This window comes from Oncorhynchus masou, chromosome 12, assembly GCF_036934945.1.
Source record: "Oncorhynchus masou masou isolate Uvic2021 chromosome 12, UVic_Omas_1.1, whole genome shotgun sequence".
Lineage (NCBI taxonomy): Eukaryota > Metazoa > Chordata > Actinopteri > Salmoniformes > Salmonidae > Oncorhynchus > Oncorhynchus masou.
The window spans coordinates 41,213,964-41,236,047 of record NC_088223.1 but is presented as its reverse complement, the minus strand read 5'-3'; the positions used below and the strand labels follow the sequence as shown (position 1 = coordinate 41,236,047).

At 44.0% G+C, this 22,084-nt stretch overlaps 1 protein-coding gene across 1 annotated transcript in view; it reads left to right on the top strand.

Annotated features, from left to right (window-relative positions):
- Nucleotides 1–22,084, top strand: part of LOC135550103 (RNA-binding motif, single-stranded-interacting protein 3-like) — a 215,314-nt gene that overhangs the window by 143,628 nt on the left and 49,602 nt on the right. The window lies entirely within an intron of this gene.

Sequence of the window (22,084 nt, the reverse complement as noted above, 5' to 3'; positions counted from 1 at the left end):
CTCACACGGTGAGTAACTCCGGGCAGTCCCTATGTCACCTTTTTCTTTACCCACTCGGCGGGCAGACGTTTTAAAAAGTACGTTTCATGCCATTTAGCCATCTGCTCTGTTCAACTACAACACACACTCTTCCCCGTCACATAAGCACACACGCGGCTAACACACACTCGCAAAGTCATTTTGAAGTGTGGTAATTGCTTTTGGAAAGCCCCCCCCCCCCCCCCAAAAAAAATACAAATAAAAAAAATAATAGAATAATACTTCTGAGTCTGATCGTCAAACAAAGATCATAAATAAGGAGCGGGATCAAATTAACTCATCCAATAGGCTCATTTGGGAGAGAAGCAACAACACAGGGACTTGGTAGAGACACACAGGATCCAGGGAGTGATGGGTAGAGGGTCCAAATCCCCCCCCCCTTCTCGCTAGTCGCCATTACAAACAGGCAGGATTGGGCAACTGGACCCCACTGTGGCTCTGAATGGATCAAAGGGGAAGAGAAGAAGGGCACTCTCTCCAGTATTATCTAAATAACAGGCCCAGGAATTCAATAAGCGTTTGCTGCCTTCATCATCGCTCCCAATTAAGCTGCAGCATGTGGCAGGCTGGTTGTTGTCGGCGACGGTCGCCGTACCGATTCTCCTGCCCGCTACCTTTTGTGTTCAGCACAGTAGTTGTCAAAATGTTATGGGACGTTCGTTGCCTGTCACACACACTGAGACACATTTTGTTTTATCAATGTGTTCCCGTTGCAAATCTAATTTGAATTCTTCTGTCTCCCCCTCACTCATTTCATCTGCCCTTGGCCTCGCTGCCTCTCTGCGCCCAACTAGGCCCTCCTCTCACACTGAGCAGAGGAGCCTCTGTCCATCACCGCATTGTTAGTGAGGCATGGCTGTATCGATATCTAGACTGTTTCCCCTTGGGTTGGCGCATGGAGGGAGAGAAAAGCTTCTCTCCACCATTGATCTGGGCCCATTAACGGGGGATGAGAAAAACAAGTGCTTTCATCACGTCTGAGACGTTTAGGCAAGGGCTTTACTCAAGGTTTTTCTCGTCAGGGCAGCCATTCTGCTGTATTTCTGTTCATCCCGCCTGCCTTTTCCTCTGGGATTCACAGAATGCATACCAGACACGGCCACACACAGACAATATATATATCTGAAGTGTTTCAGGGGAGTCATGCAGTTGGCTTATGAGCATCGGCCTACCGCGTTGGGGAGTTTCTGCCACCAGCGTAGGCTACAGAAAAACAATGGGACATCACATTGAGAGAGAGAGATGAGAGACAGAGAGATTGCGTGTGTGTGTGTGGGGGGGGTGATGTATGAGCCTGAGAAAGCAAGAGATGACAGAGAATGCCTATGAGAGATGCGGCGAGAGAGAGAATGTGTGAGAAAAAAAGCTGGAGAGGGAGAGAGAGAGAGGGAGAGCAGTGCACCTGCTGCTGCTGCTGCTGCTGCTTCTATAAACCAGTGGAAAGCTCTTGTCAACAGAGTCTTAATTACAGCCCAGGACACTGCCCCGTTCACACAGTAGAGCACCTACTGGTCCCAGGCCTCCCCCTCCACCACCGGGCACCTCAACCAGCCACTCCTCAGGGCCTGTATTCACAAAGGGAGGAATTCAGACCCGAGTTAAGCATGCGGAAATGGAATGTAATTCCCTTTTTATGCACTTTTCTCATGTAGCGGTATTGTTAGAGAAGGGTAAAGATCGAGGTCCAGGCAGGTATTACACTGCCGATATAAAAAAATAGTAGGAGAGTGTGAGTACTGCTACCAGATACACACACATCAGCAGAAGAGACTGCCTGGAGTGTAGCCTTTTTGCCAGATAGCCAGTGGAGAGAGAGGATGAGACACACCATATTCAATGCATTCGGAAAGTATTCAGACCCCTTACCTTTTTTCAGATTTTTTTTAACGTTACAGCCTTATTCTAAAATGGATTAAATAAATAAAAATGTCCTCATCAATCTACACACAATACCCCATAATTAAATATATTTGCACATATATTTTTTTAAATTACTGAAATATCTTATTACACAAGTATTCAGACCCTTTGCTATGAGACTTGAAATTGAGCTCAGGTGCATCCTGTTTCCATTGATCGCATCCTGTTTCCATTTATCATCCTTGAGATGTTTCTACAACTTGATTGGAGTCCACCTGTGGTAAATTCAATTGATTGGACATGATTATGAAAGGCGCACACCTGTCTATATAAGGTTCCACAGTTTACAGTGCATGTCAGAGCAGAAACTAAACCATGAGGTCGAAGGATTAGTCTGTAGTCCAAGACAGGATTGTGTCAAGGCACAGATTTTGGGAAGGGTACCAAAACATTTCTGCGGCATTGAAGGTCGCCAAGAACACATCATCATTTCCATCATTCTTAAATGGAAGAAGTTTGGAACCACCAAGCACTCCACCAATTAGGCCTTTATGGTAGGGTGGTCAGATGGAAGCCACTCCTCAAGAAAAGGCACATGATAGCCCCCTTGAAGATTGCCAAAGGCCACCTAAAGGACTCTCAGACCATGAGAAACAAGCTTCTCGGGTCTGATGAAACCAAGATTGAACTCTTTGGCCTGAATGCCAAGCGTCACGTCTGGATGAAACCAGACACTGCTCATCACCTGGCCATCCCTATTGGTGGTGGCAGCATCATGCTGTGGGAATGTGTTTCAGCGGCAGGGACTGGGAAACTCTTCAGGATCGAGGGAAAGATGCACAGATCAAAGGACAGAGAGATCATTGATGAAAATATGGTCCAGAGCACTCAGGACCTCAGACTGGGGCGAAGGTTCACCTTACAACAGGACAATGACCCTAACCACACAGCCAAGACAATGCAGGAGTGGCTTTGGGACAAGTCTCAATGTAATTTAGTGGCACAGCCAGAGCCCAGACTTGAACCTGTTCAAACATCTCTGGAGAGACCTGAAAATAGCTGTGCAGTGACGCACCCCATCCAACCTGGTAGAGCTTGAGAGGATCTGCAGATAAGAATGGGAGAAACTCCCCGAATACAGGTGTGCCAAGCTTGTTGCGTTTTACCCAAGAAGACTTGAGGTCTGAATACTTTCCGAATGCACTGTAACCAAGTCACAGCACAGGGAAAACCCAACCAATAATACTTCATACAATAATAATGATTACAGCAACTCAGAGGCAATTTCAGAGGCACCAGACAATAAAGAACCCGGTTATCATTAGATGATTTCAAAATATCTGTATTCCTTACACAGAGTGAAAAGGGACTTGGGTACGTTAATGGGCGTGTGTGGTTCAAAACAACAACAAAAAAGGCTTTTAAATGTCCCCAAAGTTTCTTAGGCCAATGCACAATATACCAGTCATCCATACAGTTCAAAAAAGAGAATAGAAAATAATACGCAATATACTCAAAATGCACACTCCCTTTAACAAACATGTCAATACCATTGAATTTACAGTTCCCAACCGCACTGAACACAAAAAAGCTCCAATTTAAAGCACTAGAGAGGGAACGGGAGTGAGACAGAGAGCCAACAGAGGGTCCATCCGATACACTAGTTGGTTTGTTGGTTGAAGCTTTGCAACAATGTTGGCAGTAATCCAGTAAATCTAAGGCAAGAGCAGTCCCCAAAGGTTCCAAACACGAAGTAGAGCGGTAGCAATTGACTTAAAATTTTACAAACTAATCACGCCGAAAACAAACATGACTTCAGCGGCACACGCCGTCAAAACTGCCAACCAAGAGCTCTCACACAGAGACAGGAAGTGCCATATTTACTTCCTCCTTCCTGACAGCTGGTGCGCTCTTTTTGGCAGTGCATGGTGAAGGCTCCGTGAAGGATTTCACCACCCCCCCCATGAAAAAACAAAGCCTGTAGAAACAGAGCGGATGCAGGCTTTGGCAGGTTAGGACCGAACCAGGGAAGTCCTCATCAGGGTCCTCCAAGAAGAGGCCCTGCAGGCGTTGCATTTGCCTGCAATCCAGCTCTTCTGCCATAGAGTACAAGGGCATGCAAGTCTGCAGCAGTTTCCCGGCAGGTCTGCCAATGTCTGGTTTGTATTTCTGGAGGACTTCAAAATGCTGTACAAACTTCTTGTTATCGACCCACATGCCTGGCCAGTACACTACTTACTATACTCTTCGGTGGGTTTTGAAGACTCCAAGATGGCCACTCATGGGGTTGGATCATCTGGTCATTCAAAGTAGAGAGGACATAGAACACACAGCACCCATTACCGTGTCTATCTCCTCTTGGAGTTTTTCGATACACTTAATCCTTTGGGGTGACAGGTAGCCTAGTGGTTAGAGTGTTGGGCCAGTAACTGAAAGGTTGCTAGATCGAATCCTCGAACTGACATGGTAAAAATCTGTTGTTCTGCCCCTGAACAAGGCAGTTAACCCACTGTTCCTAGGCCATCATTGTAAATAAGAATTTGTCCTTAACTGACTTGCCTAGTTGAATAAAGGTTAGAAGAAATGTAATTCCTGAATTATGCTGAACTTCTCACTGAATCGGCAAGTCTTCCTCAGACAAACTCTTGTGGATCTCCATGATGGTGGCAGCACTCTGCTGTGCACGTCACACACTCATCATCCAGAGGGAAAGAATCATCCAGACACTTTGCGGTGGTGTAAGTGCTGCACAATGGAGGACAGACATTGGAGGCCTCTGTAATCCGAGAGAGGGCATCTGGTACAAAATTCAGTTTTCCTTTACGGTACTCAATGATGAAGTCAAACCTCTGGAGTCTGATAGAACAGCGAATGATACAGCTGTTGGTCTTGCCTGATGCCAGAACCCACTGCAGAGCAGCCTGGTATGTGACAACAGTGATGACCTTCGCCTCCAAGTAGGTGCTCCGTTTCTCCAGAGCCCAGACCACAGTGTAGCACTCCCGTTCAGTCGTTAAATAATTCCTCTCTGCGGGTGCGACTTGCAGAGGCAAGAACCTCTTCTGTTCCAGGTGCAAGTTTGTTGAGCCAAGACTGCTCTGAGTCCTGTTTGACTTGCATCTCTGTACACTATTAAAATAGCATTCAGGTTAGGATGTCCAAGCACTGGATGAGTGATGAGATTGTTGTTGAGTGTTTCAAATACGCTATGGCATGCAGGAGTCCATTGGAACTCCACCTCCTTCTTTTTAAGGTGGTTAAGTGGCACAAACCTGTGGTACCATCCAGCCATTCTCAGGAAGCGCTGAACAGCCTTCAGGGATGTGTGAATTGGAAACCCCTACACTGCTTCAACTTTGGCTGGATCTGCATGGAAACCTTCTTTAAAATAAAAAAACGTTACCCCTTTTTTCTGCGACGCAGTGCTCAGTGGTGCCACTCGGGAGGCCTGCAAGGATACCTTCTGCATTAACCAAGGAACTTGAATTCAGACAAGCAGAAATGACACTTCAAGTTCAGAGTCAAACCCTTAGCCTTCAGTCTGTCAAAGATGGACTGTATGTCTTGCAGAGACAGAGGAGGAGTAGATGATGATGTCATACAGGTACACAAGACAATTCCCCCCCCTGAGATCTCCCAGGACAGTCTCCATCAGGCTTTGAAAGCTTGCTAGAGCATTCTTCAAACCTAAAGGCAGGAGTTTGAAGGAGAACAATAATCAGTGTGATAGCCGGATTCTCTGCCTTCATTGGTGGAATTTGTATTTTCTCTGTCTCTGTCTTTGTTGTCGTCTTTGTCTTTACCTTACCGGGACTCGGTTAGGTTTGCAGGCTTCAGCCCGAGATCAGTGCATTTCCAGGTTGAAATGGATGAGATTGGGAAGGGTCAGAGTGCAGCCGATAGGATGGTTCGGACATCTAGATGGTCAGTCCACTGATGTCCAGACCAAGGACTGCTGCAAATGCAAGGCATGGATCTGCAAGAATAGCCACAGGAAGGGTAATAACCTCATCATGCAGCTTAATTTCCATATCAGTCCAGCCTAAGGGATTGGTCGGTTCTCCGTTTGCCAAGTACAATGATCCTTCCTCCCAGGTTCAAATTTCCTCATGCGGTAATGCCATCTTTCTCCACAGCGGCTCCTGTATCAGGGTGTAAGTTGCTCCTGTTTCCATTATGGCCTTCCCTCTGAAGTTCCTAACTGTCAGGGGTACCAGCAGTTGTTGAGGAATATGAATTAGACAGCTCAGTGAGCCGACCTAACCAAATGCAGGCCACCACGCCTGTCTAGACTGTCTGTCTTCTGTCTAACCTTTTTCTGTATCCTGACACTGGCCACAGAGAGGGACGGAACCTGTAGGATGTTGACCCTTACACCTAGAGCACATCACTGGATTTTGCCTTGGTTCTTAGGCACAAACCCATGAGATGATTTAACCCCCCTGTTCCCTCATCCCGATTGGGATACCGGGATGAGGGAACAGGGGTTTGTGTTTGTAGGTGGTGCTCCCAGTCCTTCTCAAACTGGGTCGCAAGACTCACCAGATCCTCCACATTATGCACACGTTCGCAAAGTTGACTGGCAAGGCAGGGCACAATGTTCTTAAGAATGAGATTAACCATATCCTGCTCAGGAATGTCAGCCTTCCATATCTTCCATAGAACTCGATAGGAGAAGGCAAAGTCCTGTATTGGCTCTGCTTCACTCTGGACTCTGTTACAAACCCGTTCTGCCAGTTCATCCTCATAGTCCTCTGAGAGGAAGGCGGAGAAGAACAGTTTCTGAAACTCCTCCCAGATAGCCCATGAACAGATGTCAATCTCCCACCACTCTCTTGGTGTACCATGGAGAACACTACGGAGGGTGGCAAGAACCTACAGATCAGTAAGGGGCCGGCGGGAAAAGAAATCATTAAGGGTAGATAGAAAAAGCAGAGAATCAACATCATCTTCTGGGCTGCCAAAAGTGGGGAAAATGAGCTTGATTAGGGAGGGAGCACTTTAGATGAGGGATGACATTGGCAGGGGGTATAGATGAAACTCGAGTTCTGCTGTTTAACTTTCTTCCGAGGTTTTTTTCCCAGCGCCATCTGTTCCCATTCCCTTGATTGCAGAGTCAGTGGCAGTGGGAAACACTGAGGGAGGTGCAGATGTTTGTCCAGAAGGGAAAAGCATTGCATCACCTCCTGGTGCAGCTCCTCCAGTTGAAGGGCTGTGGCCTTCTGTGCGTTTTCTATCTCATTAGATGTCTCCTTTTAAGATTGTCTAGTCATAAATCGCATTTCCTCTGTGCGAGAGCTCTTCCTGTCCTCCATAACATCTTTCAGGTGAGCACACACCTCCTTCACAACAGAGGCCTGACTCCTCTGCTCTCATTTTTGTTCCTGCTCAAGACAGGTCATGACTAGATGATGGTTCGCTTCTTTGAGTGTTTTTGAAACTTTTGTATTTTCCCCCTTGAACACCCCGTTTCAGAGAATCTTGAAAATATTTCAGTCTTTTCCTCCATTTGACGGGGGAGGTGAGTCGACCTCAGTTGCACATCTTTCCGATGAGCCTCCACACTTTCACTGAGTTTGCGGATAGCATTCTCCTGCATGGTCAAAATGTAACTGGTGTGCGGCCATTGTTGTTCCATTTGTCCAGTTTAGCACAGAGTCACCTCTTCCAGTCTGGGAAGGGTAACAGGACAAGTTGGAGGGGAAGGTAATGGTGGAGAGGTTATAGGCGAGCCAGAAGCCTGGGGATAATGGACAGTGCTCTCCAACTCCATTTCACAATTTAGTCCTTCCACAATGAGAGAATGCTTGTTATAATTACCATTAGGCGTGTCCACATTGACACAGTGTGGGGTTCCAATAAAATACATGATTCAACAACTTTGTGTGTGGTGTGTTCATGGGTTCTTTTTTCCATAGGTCCCTAGGGAATCCCTGATCAGGTGCCTATTCTGTAGTGGTATTGTTAGAGAGAGGAAAATATAAAGATTTTTGTTCGGGGTCCAGGCAGGTATTACACTGCCGATATGGAAATAGGAGAGAGGTAGTACTGCGACAAGACACACACACACATCAGCAAAAGAGACAGGCTACACTCTTGGCAGTTTGCCAGATAGCCAGTGGAGAGAAAGGATAAGACACGCCATATAACAACTCACAGCACAGGGATAACCCAACCAATAATGATTCGTACAATAATAAGGATTAGAACAACTCCAAGGCAATTTCATAGAGGTACCAGACAATAAAGAACCCAGTTATCAAATCAGATGATTTGCAAATATTTGTATTTATTACATTAATGGGTGAGCGAGTGTGTAGTTCAAAACAAAAATGTCCCCAAAATGTCTTCGGCAAATACACAATAAATCAATCCATGGAGTTCCAAAAAAAGATAATAAGCAATATACTCGAACACACACTCCCTTTCACGAAAATGTCAATCCTAGTGCATTTACAGTTCCCAACCTCACTGAACACAAAAAGGGAGAGATAGAGAGGGACAGAGGCCTATGGTCTTAGCTGTTAACTTCTGGCTTACAGTTACACTTGTCTGTCCGTCCGATACTCCCATTGGTTTGTTGGTTGAAGCTTTGTAACAATGTTGCCAGTAATCCAGTAAATCAACGGCAAGAGCAGTCCCCGCACGTTCCAACCACGAAGTAGAGCGGTATAACACTTGACTTAAAACTTTACCAACTAAGCATGACTTCTGCAAAGACTTGCACACACAGTCAAAACTGCCGCGCCAACTGCGAGCTCTCACACAGAGACGGAATAGCCATATTTACTGTACTTCCTCCGTCCTGACAGCTGGTGCGCTCTTAAAGTGGCAGCGCACGGTGAGGGCTCTGTGCAGGGTTTTGCCACACTCTCGGCGTGTATTTGGACCTTGATCTAAAGCATGAGAATAGCATGCTATTCATTTGGGGTGGAGATCAGATAAATGAAGATGACTTAATTCTTTGACTTAATTCCCTCATAATTCCACCACCGATTAATAAAGTCGAGCAACCTATCGGCTCCAAGTGGAACCCGTACTTTATTTTTTCAGATAGAAATAACACCATTCTTCATGCACTGTAATTTGCAAATTGATCAGAGCTGTTGATAAGGGCTAGGTAAATGAGTAAGCTGTTTGGATAAGGGGATTGTGAATGACAAATGTTTTAGATCTATTTGACCTTTTGATGTCTGGAGACAAATGTAAAACCTGTCATATGGCAGCCAACTGAAGCATATCAACACGGTGAAGTTTATGAAATGCTGGCCTTATAACTTGCAGGAATTACATTTGGTGACCCAAGCTATAGGCTTCTGTTGCCATGCCCAAATTAAAGTATAGCGCCAAACCTACCAAGTTGATTTATGATTTCTAAAATGTTATAATTTTATGTCCGGACTTTTTACTGTATTTTTTAAAAACAATTCATATCGGGTTTTAAATATTAGCCACTGTATTTAGCCGGCGTCAGTTATACTCACATACATTTATAACACTCACATTTATATCTTTCTTTCTTCTGTCATGTTCGTTTGGCTGTTCCTGAGGATCGCTAGCCATAGTGGATCATATTATGCTAACGTATTAAAGGTTGTGCAATCATTTGTGACATAGCCTATTTGAGTCATTTTGGAATGCAGGCCATACGTAGCAGTTTAAACCTGTTCATGACAACAGTTCCATGATTAGTGAAGATTATTAGGGTAGATTTATAGGACTACTGTTCAACCCCTATTACCTTCCAATGTTTAATGGCTTGAACAGTTTAATATGGCACCTTTTAGATAAATCAAACAACTGTGTTTTTGATGCACCAATATATTCACCAAACCTTTTTTAAATTTATTCATAAATGCTTTTTTAAACCTAAATAATATACATGATCGGATGGTTTTTAAATCTACCAATTGGTGCTGAAAAAGAGACTGATTTATCCCCAATATTCTGAACCATTTTCTCCATATATTCCATTAATTCAAATTAAAGTTACACCAAATTTAAAGGGATGCCTTTAAATTAACAGTATTGAAAACACTATTGAATGAAAACTTCACGAGGAAATCTGTTGGCCAGCAAGTGGGAGGGTTTTCAGCGATTGAATTACATTTATTCAGCGCATGCAAGGGAACCATGCGCACCTGCATAAGGTAAGTCTGAATACCAACTTCTGAGAAGTGCGTAGGAAAGGCGTACATTTCCTGCATCTGAAATGACCCAAATCGTCTCAGAGTGCTGATCTAGGAACAGGTAGTCGCTGTCCATGCTATCTTATTCATGATCTACCTACAAGGCAAAACTGATCCTAGATCAGCACTCCTGAGATGCTTTTTGAATACAGGCCCTGATCTCTAATCAGCTACAGTGCCACTCCTCATCGATCCCCCATCAGTTACAGCAAAGGGACAGTATCGAGCAGCTAGTCATACTAGCCCCGGCTCCATCGATCATAAATCAACGTCTGTGTCCGTATTGATCATCAATCACCCCGGGTGGCACTATTGATTGGCTGGTCGCTCCCTGCCTCAGCCAATGGGTGTCTGAGTATTGGCTGTTACTGCGATACAGTATTGAGGCCCTCATTGATAATGAATGTTTTGTCCTGTAATTTCATTTAGTTGTGTCCATACTTCTTGGAAAGCCTGCAGCCCTATTCCCACCACGAGAGATGGAGTCTGAGGAGCGCTAAAGGCTAAATAGTTGTTTTTGTCACCTCTATCAGAATCATATTGGAATCCTATTGGGCAAAGTTTGGATCCTATAGGACGGAACCAGAGAGAGAACTGCCAGAACAGAACAGTGCCACGCCCTAACAGCCCATAGCATTGGAAACGTCTGTCTCGAACCCAGTTTTAAATTGTAGCTAAGCGGCGGGGACCAGCAACACTTCAACCATGCCGTTTGTAAATAAACGTGGTGAGAAACGTGGTCTGCTGTATACATCTTATTGAAATGTGTACGACTAGAGGATTGAGATCACGCCATTAGACTTGGCACCTCCCCCTCTACACCCTGACGTGTTTATTTATTTATCTTGGTAACGTTAATGTTTGGAGTGGCTGGTTGGTCAGGGGAATTAGCCAGTTAAGCTAAAGTGAAGCTCTCTCCTCCTTTAACAGGTTTCCTTGTACCTTAAAGATGTTTGCCCCTCAAAGAGTTTGCCCCAGAATTTTCCCGCTCTAGTCTCACTGCCAGTGTTGCTGTGTGGGAACACTCAAGATAAAGACGAAGCTTACTTTGCTAGCACTCACACTAAATGCTAATTCCTACTGTAGCTTCTACTTTGCTAGCGCTCATGCTAAGGCTAACCATATTGTAGGCTTACTTTGCTACCTTGGTCAAGAAATCCTATAGGATTAGGGATATTTTTCAATAGAATCCTATACAGTGACAATATTAGCATGTAAATCTTGGTGGAGCAAACCCCCAAAAAATGTGAGATGCATACCAGCAAAGCCACTACACAACAAAATACTAAACAATACATTTAATTGAACTATAACGGTGACAAACGGTGCCCACAAACTGTTAGGGCCTACATAAAGCTGTCCCAACAGCAGAGTCCCACCACTACTACACCTGGCTATCAGCAGAGCCTTGTCTGGCAGCAAAACATTTCATTCAACCTCATTTATTGCCTTTTAAAAAAACATAGTTGATGTGGCTGACTTGCTTAAACAAATGTAGTTTCTACTGACAATTGAGATGTACAAACTATGGCATAAAGGGACAACAAAAGGATAAGAGGCAATCCGCAATTTCGAGTAAGACATTAATGAGCGAGCTAGGACGGACGTAGTCAATATAACTATTTGTTCAGCACTTTTGAAATGTACAGCGACAGACTTCAGAACATGGGCTGTTCTTTACAGTGTTCTCCCTGTACACCAAGTCAGAACCGTAGGATATATAAAGGGGGCATATAAGCAGAAAATGAAAGCTCTTACAATATTCAATGATTACATTTCTCAAAAACAGGTTATAGGCTATATGTGCACCACCAAGTCAGAACAGTAGGCAAAATTAAGAGGTGAAAATAGACCAAATTATTAGGTTGAGGCACATGGGCTACTAACAGCTTACTAAACTTATGTATACTGCAGCTAAGAAAGTAATACTATCTCCCTGGCATATTACATCATTAATGCAGCAGCATACAATACATTTTTGGACTCACCTTGTTGTGCTGTGCTCACTTGAACAGGAAGGTGGCGCGGCAGTCCTTCGTGTGCCAGTTTTGTCATCAAAGTCTGCCAATCTCTGGGTGTATGGTGCGTTCAAGACAACTGGGAACTCGAAGGGAAAAAAAGTTGAATCATGATGACGTCAGTGATCTTTAGGTCGTAGCTCTAGAAAGAGGCCAGAGTTCCAGACTTACAATTCCGAGTTGGATGAAAGTTCAAAACTTATTTTTCCAGTCATAGCTCGTTTTTCCCGAGTTCCCAGTTGTCTTGAACTCCCTTAAGTCAGATTTTGCAGTTCCGAGTTAACAGTTGTTTTGATCGTGGCACAAATCATGCTTCATTTACACCATGGTCAACGTTGAATATTTATCATTTTCAACTAGGAAAAGAGACTCTTAATCTTAGACTTGGGACCACACATCCACTCCACTGAATAGTAGGCTAATGATTGCTTTGCCATGCTTGCAGTAAGCCACTGATTCCTTCCAAACCACCCGTTGTTGAATTTGCGATTTCCAATTTCAATGTTTATGGCCGATGAACACCGATCTATCATTTCTCTTCATTATTCCTCTTCATATGACAAGGATTAAAAAGGATTTGTCAGTAGATTGTCGGCTTGATTCATGACTGCTAGGTACTTTTGAAAGTATGATGTTGACATAATCAGTCAAGATATAATGTGAATTGATGTAATTTTATATGTGGCCAATGACCTTCAGCCTTCTTGGATGGGCACTTCTAATGTAACTCTATGGCAGCACCCAAGGTGCTTGAATTTTCGAGCTCTACCCTTAAACTTGGTGGTGACGTAGTGTCCACATGAGTGACAGAACACTGAGGCAATCACGGCTCAACGCTCTGTATTTTCTGCTTGCTTGCCCCACCAACACAGAAAGCTCTGAGTTAGGCTGAAACACCTTACTCAAGAAAACAGAAAAGAGACCATGTTTGTATGCTTCTTTATTATATCAATTATATATATATTTTTTACATTGTCTGCAATCTGATATGTGACACGTATTAATGCCAAAATAACGTGCAAAAACAGGCAAGCCCCCCTCCCCCAATTTTTTTTTTACATTTAATTACATTTTTTCTCAATCCTATAAGATTTTGTCACCTCTATCAGAATTCTATTGGAATCTTATTAGACCAATTTTTCCCTATTGGAAATCCTAATGGTTCCTATAGGTTTTGTAGGATTGTGTCACCCCAAAAATATTCCTATTAGAACACTCAAGCTAAAGACTAATTCATACTGTAAGCCTACTTTGCTAGCACCGAGATCTACCGCTCAGATTTTTCTTTTTTCTTTTCTTTTTTTTATTTCACCTTTATTTAACCAGGTAGGCTAGTTGAGAACAAGTTCTCATTTGCAACTGCGACCTGACCAAGATAAAGCATAGCAGTGTGAACAGACAACACAGAGTTACACATGGAGTAAACAATTAACAAGTCAATAACACAGTAGAAAAAAAGGGGAGTCTATATACATTGTGTGCAAAAGGCATGAGGAGGTAGACGAATAATTACAATTTTGCAGATTAACACTGGAGTGATAAATGATTAGATGGTCATGTACAGGTAGAGATATTGGTGTGCAAAAGAGCAGAAAAGTAAATAAATAAAAACAGTATGGGGATGAGGTAGGTGAAAATGGGTGGGCTATTTACCAATAGACTATCTACAGCTGCAGCGATTGGTTAGCTGCTCAGATAGCAGATGTTTGAAGTTGGTGAGGGAGATAAAAGTCTCCAACTTCAGGGATTTTTGCAATTCGTTCCAGTCACAGGCAGCAGAGTACTGGAACGAAAGGCGGCCAAATGAGGTGTTGGCTTTAGGGATGATCAGTGAGATACACCTGCTGGAGCGCGTGCTACGGATGGGTGTTGCCATCGTGACCAGTGAACTGAGATAAGGCGGTGCTTTACCTTGACTTGTAGATGACCTGGAGCCAGTGGGTCTGGCGACGAATATGTAGCGAGGGCCAGCCGACTAGAGCATACAAGTCGCAGTGGTGGGTGGTATAAGGTGCTTTAGTTACAAAACGGATGGCACTGTGATAAACTGCATCCAGTTTGCTGAGTAGAGTGTTGGAAGCAATTTTGTAGATGACATCGCCGAAGTCAAGGATCGGTAGGATAGTCAGTTTTACTAGGGTAAGTTTGGCGGCGTGAGTGAAGGAGGCTTTGTTGCGGAATAGAAAGCCGACTCTTGATTTGGACTTAAACATCACTTGAAAAACACAAGCCTTTGAAACATTAACCAATTAAAAACAGTTCTGTAGCAATGAGGTTTGTGCAGTAGGCGATAGGCCCAATACGTTATCACTGCATATTGGCTATGCCTGAATTGCCCTGCCAATGTTGTTCTTCTCAGACCATTCTGAAATGATATATTTTTTAAAAATATGATCACACTGGTAATAAATCATTTATTGTATATCTTGAGGCACAGCCACGTAAGCATAAAAATTTTTTTTTTTTTTACTGGACTGATGGCCTGCATCTGATGGTCAGTCTGAAGGGAGCATCCAAACACTCGTCCCAACACGCATTTGAACTGTGCAGACACGGTGATCTGAGCTGATCTGATTCGGGTAGGCGGAGTTCTTTCCTTCAGACACATTACATGGTTCAAAATGGGAACCCTTTAACTTCGCGGTGCTAGGACTGCTGAATCAAGTGCACCTTCCGCCAACAGCGCAAAACAAATAAAATATCAATAGGAATGCAAGGCTTTATTGTGTGTTTTTTTTTTACAGAACTGTTTGGTGACCGACTAGGAATGCCTTGGAGATCGTTGGTGACCACTGTTGTCGGCTTACTTTGCTAGAACATGCTAAAGGCTAACCATACTGTAGGCCTACTTTGCTAGAACATGCTAAAAGCTAACATACTGTAGGCCTACTTTGCTAGAACATGCTAAAAGCTAACCATACTGTAGGCCTACTTTGCTAGAACATTTTTGTTCCTAATTTAACCCATTAAATTATAGTTTGTTGTAATTTGTTTCAGTAAAATATAATATTATTTGCAACATTTTTGTTGATCGTAAACTGATCGTAAACAGTTCTATATTTCGGTTTTATTCACCTCCACAATATGGGAACACCAAGTTCATTTGCAGTATGTCCACCAGTACAGTACACTTTTTTCAACAAATTACTCAAGTTATTTAATTTGATTCTTATTCATGCAACTGCTTGTCTTTGAATTAGACATAATAATATGACGTACTATACTACATAAAATGTTATAATAACACACAGTTTTGGGGGATTTTCCCGGGATTCACAGCATCTTTACATTGCTTACTATGCAAATTAATCGAGGAAGAAAAATACATTTGTAGGTACAGCTATTGTTGTTGCAGTTGACACTACGTTTAATATATGTTGCAGATGCACCAGATTCTATCCTATGGCTTTGTAAATCTGATAGGATTTTCTTTTGGATCCTTGTTTTACCAGGGTAGCACACATGCAAGTCTTTACTGCACCTCTGAAATGTTGGGTGTATGAACCTACTGGCTGTGCCAATTCAGCAGTTTCAACTGCAGCTCTGTTTTTAGTGTGCTGTGAATGTGAGTTAGTGTAGCAGTTTAAGACGTGGACATGTGACATCCATGTCAACAGGCAAGCAGCTAGGCGCTTTCTAGCTTTCCAGCTGCTTCACCTGCAGTATGACTATACTAATACATCCAGCTAAGCTAGTAAGCTTGACGACACTTCGTCTTCACACACAGCCTTTGTCTGAGTGCGTCTATTTATCTAGTCCGAAGGTGGTCTTTGTCAGTGTCCAACCCTCTCATATATCTCAAGCTGGTCATCATCATCCATTACCGATATATCATGTACCAAAACCAGACAGACCTGAGACCTGGGGGCCATGATGCAGTACATCCATCAGCTTTGTTTATTTCTCTCAAATCTGTCCTGAGACCAGTCTGTCTGCTCTTCAGCCATGCAGAGAGAGGGAGATGGGACTACAACATTACATTACTCTTGTTAAGTGTGCAGCAGCTCATTGATCAGCCCCTACCACCTCTCTGCATTGAGAGGGTCCTTTCCCGTAATCCATAATAACATCTCAGACCAGGACGGCTTGGCGGCGTAACACATGAGCCCCCTATGGAAAACGCTGGGGGCGATCAATATCCATACACTGTGTAACCATATTGGCTCAGAGAGAGGGAGAGAGCTTTGTTGACATCCTCGTCCTCCTCCCCGTCTAAAATATGGATCAGGAAAAATTCTCTCTCTCTCTCTCTCTCTCTCTCTCTCTCTCTCTCTCTCTCTCTCTCTCTCTCTCTCTCTCTCTCTCTCTCTCTCTCTCTCTCTCTCTCTCTCTCTCTCTCTCTCTCTCTCTCTCTCTCTCTCTCTCTCTCTCTCTCTCTCTCTCTCTCTCTCTCTCTCTCTCTCTCTCTCTCTCTCTCTCTCTCTCTCTCTCTCTCTCTCTCTCTCTCTAGCTGCACCCGCTTATCAGGATATGTCATTGAGTCGAGTGCTGAGCGCTGCCCGTCGCAGCTGTCAGTGAAAAGGCCGACAGAAAAGTCTGTTTGTTGTGAGCACTATTGACGCAGAGCCGTCAAATCCCTACCCTTCCGCCGGGCTGGTGAGCCGTCTGCGTCTAGCCCACGAGGTGGGGGGAGTGGTGAAGAGGAGGGGTTTGGGTGGTGGGGGCTTATGTTAACCTCTACATATGAGGGATATTGTCTGGTCGCTTAGTTATGCTCTGCCGCTTCCCTCCACATCCCCACTATTCAACCAGATTGTCTCTTGGTGTCCAGACTGAGTAGGGATTTTCTCCCTCTTTGTAGACGTATTACTCAGACAGACATCTTTGTCTCTCTGTCTGCCTTTCCATTTCTCTTTGTCTCTCTCTTACTCTCTGTCTTTCTTTTCTCTGTCTCTTGACAAAATGTTGGGGATTCATTCAACTCTCCCTGAAATCAATAGGTCAACCATTCTGATCCTAATTAGGCCATTTTTAAATCATCTATTAGAAATTCTTCCGAGCAAGGAGGAAGTAACGCGAAGCAGAATTCTAATGAAGCCTCATTCTGGAGTTATATTGTCTTTCATGTATACGAATAAGCAGTAATAGTAAAGGCAGTAATCAGAACTGGGGCGGCACACAATTGGCCCATCGTCGTTTTTATGGCGTGCTGGGCGCCTGCAAGGTGACTCCGGTTGTCAGTTGAACAGTGTTTCCTCCGACACATATCGGTGCGGTTGGCTTCCGGGTTAAGCAAGCAGTGGGTTTGAAAGACGCACGACTCGAACTTTGCCTCTCCCGAGCCCGTTGGGGAGTGGCAGCGATGAGACAAGATAGTAGTTATGAACTGAGGAGAAAAAGAGGGAGCTGTTGAACTGTAGAGTTGTCTTTTAATGAATCCTATTCTGTGAACTGCACATAATGTTGTGGAGAGATGAATAGTCCTCTATCCATTTATCATTGACAGTGCTGTACCCGCACAGTACAAGGCCATGCTGGTTTGACTCAAAGCTTCCTCCTCCCTCTGCATTTGCCTTGAGAGAGGCCTCTTTTGCAACTTGCTTGATGGTTTAAAGCTGCTTGATTCAATGGGCCCCCACCCTGACACAGTTCTGGGCATTCCTGCATTGATTCTGCCATTCAGACTGCCAGATGTACAGTTCAACATGCTTCTGAGGAATAACAGGGAGAATGGGGGACGGACGTGTAGCATACTGAATTGATATTCACAAGAGATTATTTTAAAGCCAATAAGACTGTTGTTTTTGGTTTAAAGATGCCGGTCCATAAAAAAAAGCAGTTAATGTTTTATGGAACTGAAGCGTAAGATGTTGGAAGTAGCTTAAGCTTTCATTGTAACAGTGCTGACAGATTTTCTGCACACTGTACATTCACTGTGATATGGAATACTGGAGAGTTTTGGTCGTACTGCTCTGTTTGAACCAAGAGTCAAGTCCTGAACTGGATCAGGGGTTAGAGTTGAATGATTAATTCAGTACCAGTCAAATGTTTGGGCACCTACTCATTCAAGGCCTTTTCTTTATTTTTGTACATTTTGTACATTGTAGAATAATAGTGAAGACATCAAAAGTATGAAATAACACATGTAATCATGTAGTAACTGAAAAAGTCTTCAACTCATTTTTAAAAAGCCACCCCTTTGCCTTGATGACAGCTTTGCACACTCTTGGCATTCTCTCAACGAGCTTCACCTGGAATGATCTTGAAGGATTTCCCACATATGCTGAGCACTTGCTGGCTGCTTTTCCTTCACTCTGCGGTCCAACTCATCCCAAACCATCTCAATTGGGTTGAGGTCGGGTGATTGTGGAGGCCAGGTCATCTGATGCAGCACTCCTTCATTCACATATTGGTCAAAAAGCCCTTACACAGCATGGAGGTGTTTTGGGTCATTGTCTTGTTGAAAAACAAATGATAGTCCCACTAAGTGCAAACCAGATGGGATGGTGTATCACTGCAGAATGCTGTGGTAGCCATGCTGGTTAAGTGTGCCTTGAATTCTAAATAAATCACTGACAGTGTCACCAGCAAAGCACCATCACACCTCCTCCTGCTTCACGGTGGGGACCACACATGCAGAGATCATCCGTTCACCAACTCTGCGTCTCACATAGACACGGCGGTTGGAACCAAAAATCTCAAATTTCCACCAGTCTAATGTCCATTGCTCGTGTCTCTTGGCCCATGAAGTCTCTTCTTCTTCTTCTTAATGGTGTCCTTTAGTAGTGGTTTCTTTGCAGCAATTTGACCACAAAGGCCTGATTCACGCAGTATCCTCTAAACAGTTGATGTTGAGATGTGTCTGTTACTTGAACTCTTAACCATTTATTTGGGCTGCAATTTCTGATGTTGGTAACTCTAATGAACTTATCCTCTGCAGCAGAGGTAACTCTGGGTATTTCTTTCCTGTGGCGGTCCTCATGAAAGCCAGTTTCATCATAGCGCTTGATGGTTTTTGAGACTGCACTTGAAGAAACATTCAAAGTTCTTGGAATGTTCCGCAATGACTGACCTTCATGTCATATAGTAATGATGGACTGTCGTTTCTCTTTGCTTAAGTGAGCTATTCTTGCGATAATCTAGACTTGGTCTTTTACCAAATAGGGCTATCTTCTGTGTACCACCCCTACCTTGTCACAACACAACCGATTGGCTCAAATGCATTAAGAAGGAAAGAAATTAATTCCAGGTGACTACCTCATGAAGCTGGTTGAGAGAATGCCATCAGTATGCAAAGTTGTCATCAAGGCACAGGGTGGCTACTTTGAAGAATCTCAAATATAATATATATTTTGATTTGTTTAACACTTTTTTGGTTACTACATGATTCCATATGTTATTTCATAGTTTTGATGTCATCGATATTATTCTACAATGCAGAAAATAATAAAAAATAGCAGAATACCCTTGAATGAGTAGGTGTGCCCAAACTTTTGACTGGTACTGTAAATACTTAGTAGTCCTTTCCTGCAGTCAATGACCAAAAGCGCCCTTTTTGGCTTCATGGGTGGAATGTTATTAATATTTTTCATAATGAATAACGTTACGAACATCCGGTGCTTCTATGTCGAACAGTTTTGTTATATTTCGGTTTTCTGTGATGTGTATTATTGGGATGCAAACTCAGAGTGGAAATGTATTCAATTTTATTTCTGACATGGTACATGTCTTCTTTTTGTTAAGCCCATAACCATGTGTGTGAGGTGAATGCTTTTTTTTCAAAGTAGATTTGTTTAAGACCACCAAGAATTTCTCGGTGTGACCCTGATTTAGTCCACTGCATTAAAATGTTAAGGAGTAGGAAACCAGGGTGTCTGATGTAAAGGAAGCAGAGTAGCATTGGTGTGACTATGTGCCGGCCTCCAAGCTAGTGAGGTCATTTCTAATCCAGCCACTTGACTCCAGGTGAAATGTTTCCTCCATTGCTGCTCATGCTGTTTGCAGTGCTGGCAACCTAATGTGTGTGTGTGTGTGTGTGTGTGTGTGTGTGTGTGTGTGTGTGTGTGTGTGTGTGTGTGTGTGTGTGTGTGTGTGTGTGTGTGTGTGTGAGAGAGAGAGAGAGAGGAGGGGGGTTGTGTTTCTCAATTCTGTTGACCCGTTGCTATGGCGACGCACATAAAGAACAATTAAGCGTTCTTGTAGAGTGCCTTGTTAGCGTCAATTGTTGACTTGGACCAATTTATTTTCCTCTTTCCCCCATTTTTTTTGTCATTATGTAGTGCTAAATTGGTTAGATGCAGGATTTTTTGGGGTCTCAGAATTGCACACATTGACTGAGGTGGCGGCCAATTTAAGCTTTGTAGCCATAAGCCACTAAAGCCACAATATGGGCAGCGTACTGTAGGTCTTTATGCATTCTTCTGTTTCATTTTCCGCATAGGGTAGACAAGGAGGGGCTGAAGATTTTGGCCTTGATTTTTCAACAAATTGGCCGTTGTGCTCTGGGATCTGGAGGGACCTGGAGGCCTGCTCATGGGACGTCAGCGTTGCAGCATATCGGATCCACTACATTAGCCAGACTGCTAATTACCTCCCTGAGAGGACGGTCGGAGAGAGTTTTCGGAAGCTTTTTTCTTGTTTGTCCCAGCAACATCTCCACCCCATGTGGGTTGAAGTCTCAAGAGTTTGTTCCCCGAATCCCCTGCTCTTTTGCACCTTTTCCTCCCTCGTCCGCTTTTCATTCGCTTCATGTAAAAGGCAAACAAAATAATACCTCTGTGTTAGTCTGCTGCATCATCACTTGACCTAGGTTACAGTGAGGAAGCTGGTGGAGGGGAGGACCATTGTAATCGCCGAAATGGAACAAAGAAAACCTTCCACTGAAAGGTCACTGTCATGTTCCTCTGTTGCATAGGGTGCTCATATTAGGACAGCCACTGTCTCGTCAGTAATTGGGTCAGTCTCAACCGAGACTGTCCTGATATGGACACTGTAGTTGCTCTCGTTCACATGGTGTTGTTGGCCTTGTCCTCAGTGTACTGAATTGCCTCCAGTGTACAGGGACTTTATTGTTGAGTCCCAAACATCTGGGGAATTGAGATTAAAGCATCAATGAAGCTCCTGTCTATGTCAAATTCGGGAGTGGGAGCTGAAAGGTCACTTCCTCACTGTCCAGCATCTCACGCCACAGACGACACCTGCGTCGGTGTCGTCAGGACGCCTCTAATGCGTACACGATGACAGGTCGCCCCGTCTGCCCGTCCACGCGGCTTGGCAGCTGCAGGTGCAGGGAACAGCGTTTGAACAATGCTGGCTCACGTCGGCCCGCAGCGCAGCCCTTGCGATTGATCCTTCAGCGAGCTTACTCTACTTCTCTCTCTCTCTCCCTCTCATCTCTACAGTTCCCTTCTACACAGAGATACTGATCTCGCTGACACGCACACAAAAAAAACTAAAAGGGGACGGACACACTGAAGCCCTCCCGATCCCCGGCCAAAAAGAGCCACCCGTTTCTCACGAGTAACCGCTCAAGAAGGGCTTTTTCTTCTGTTTTTCTTTCTTCCCCTCCTTTCATTCCAGCACTCAGTGGCTCTGTCTTTCCTCAGAATGTGTTTTATCATCGTCTGAAGGGCACCTGCTTCAGAAGTAGTGTGAGAATATGGCCTTTTAGAGAGTTGTCTCTAAGAACTTACGTGTCACACAGGAAACACAACATAACTTGTTATCGCAATTATATCTTGGTGCTCCTGCGATTATCTCGATAAGGGACTATATGGAGGAGTTGAGATCCCAGGAACCGTCAATTGATAGTCCTTTCCTCCTCTTGTGTGTGCGTATAGTCCATTCATAGTTTGTGGCGACTTCCTGGGTGAATGCGTGGGATCTGATATTAAATAACAAAGGCGATGAATGGCTATGTTACCCCATGTAATATTTCTCCCTAAGTGACTGACAATGTTTCTGTCCATTCCCATTTCCTGACTGTCGCAGCTGGCGCGAGCACATGGATAGACTGCCTCCTGTGGTCACTCAGAGAAC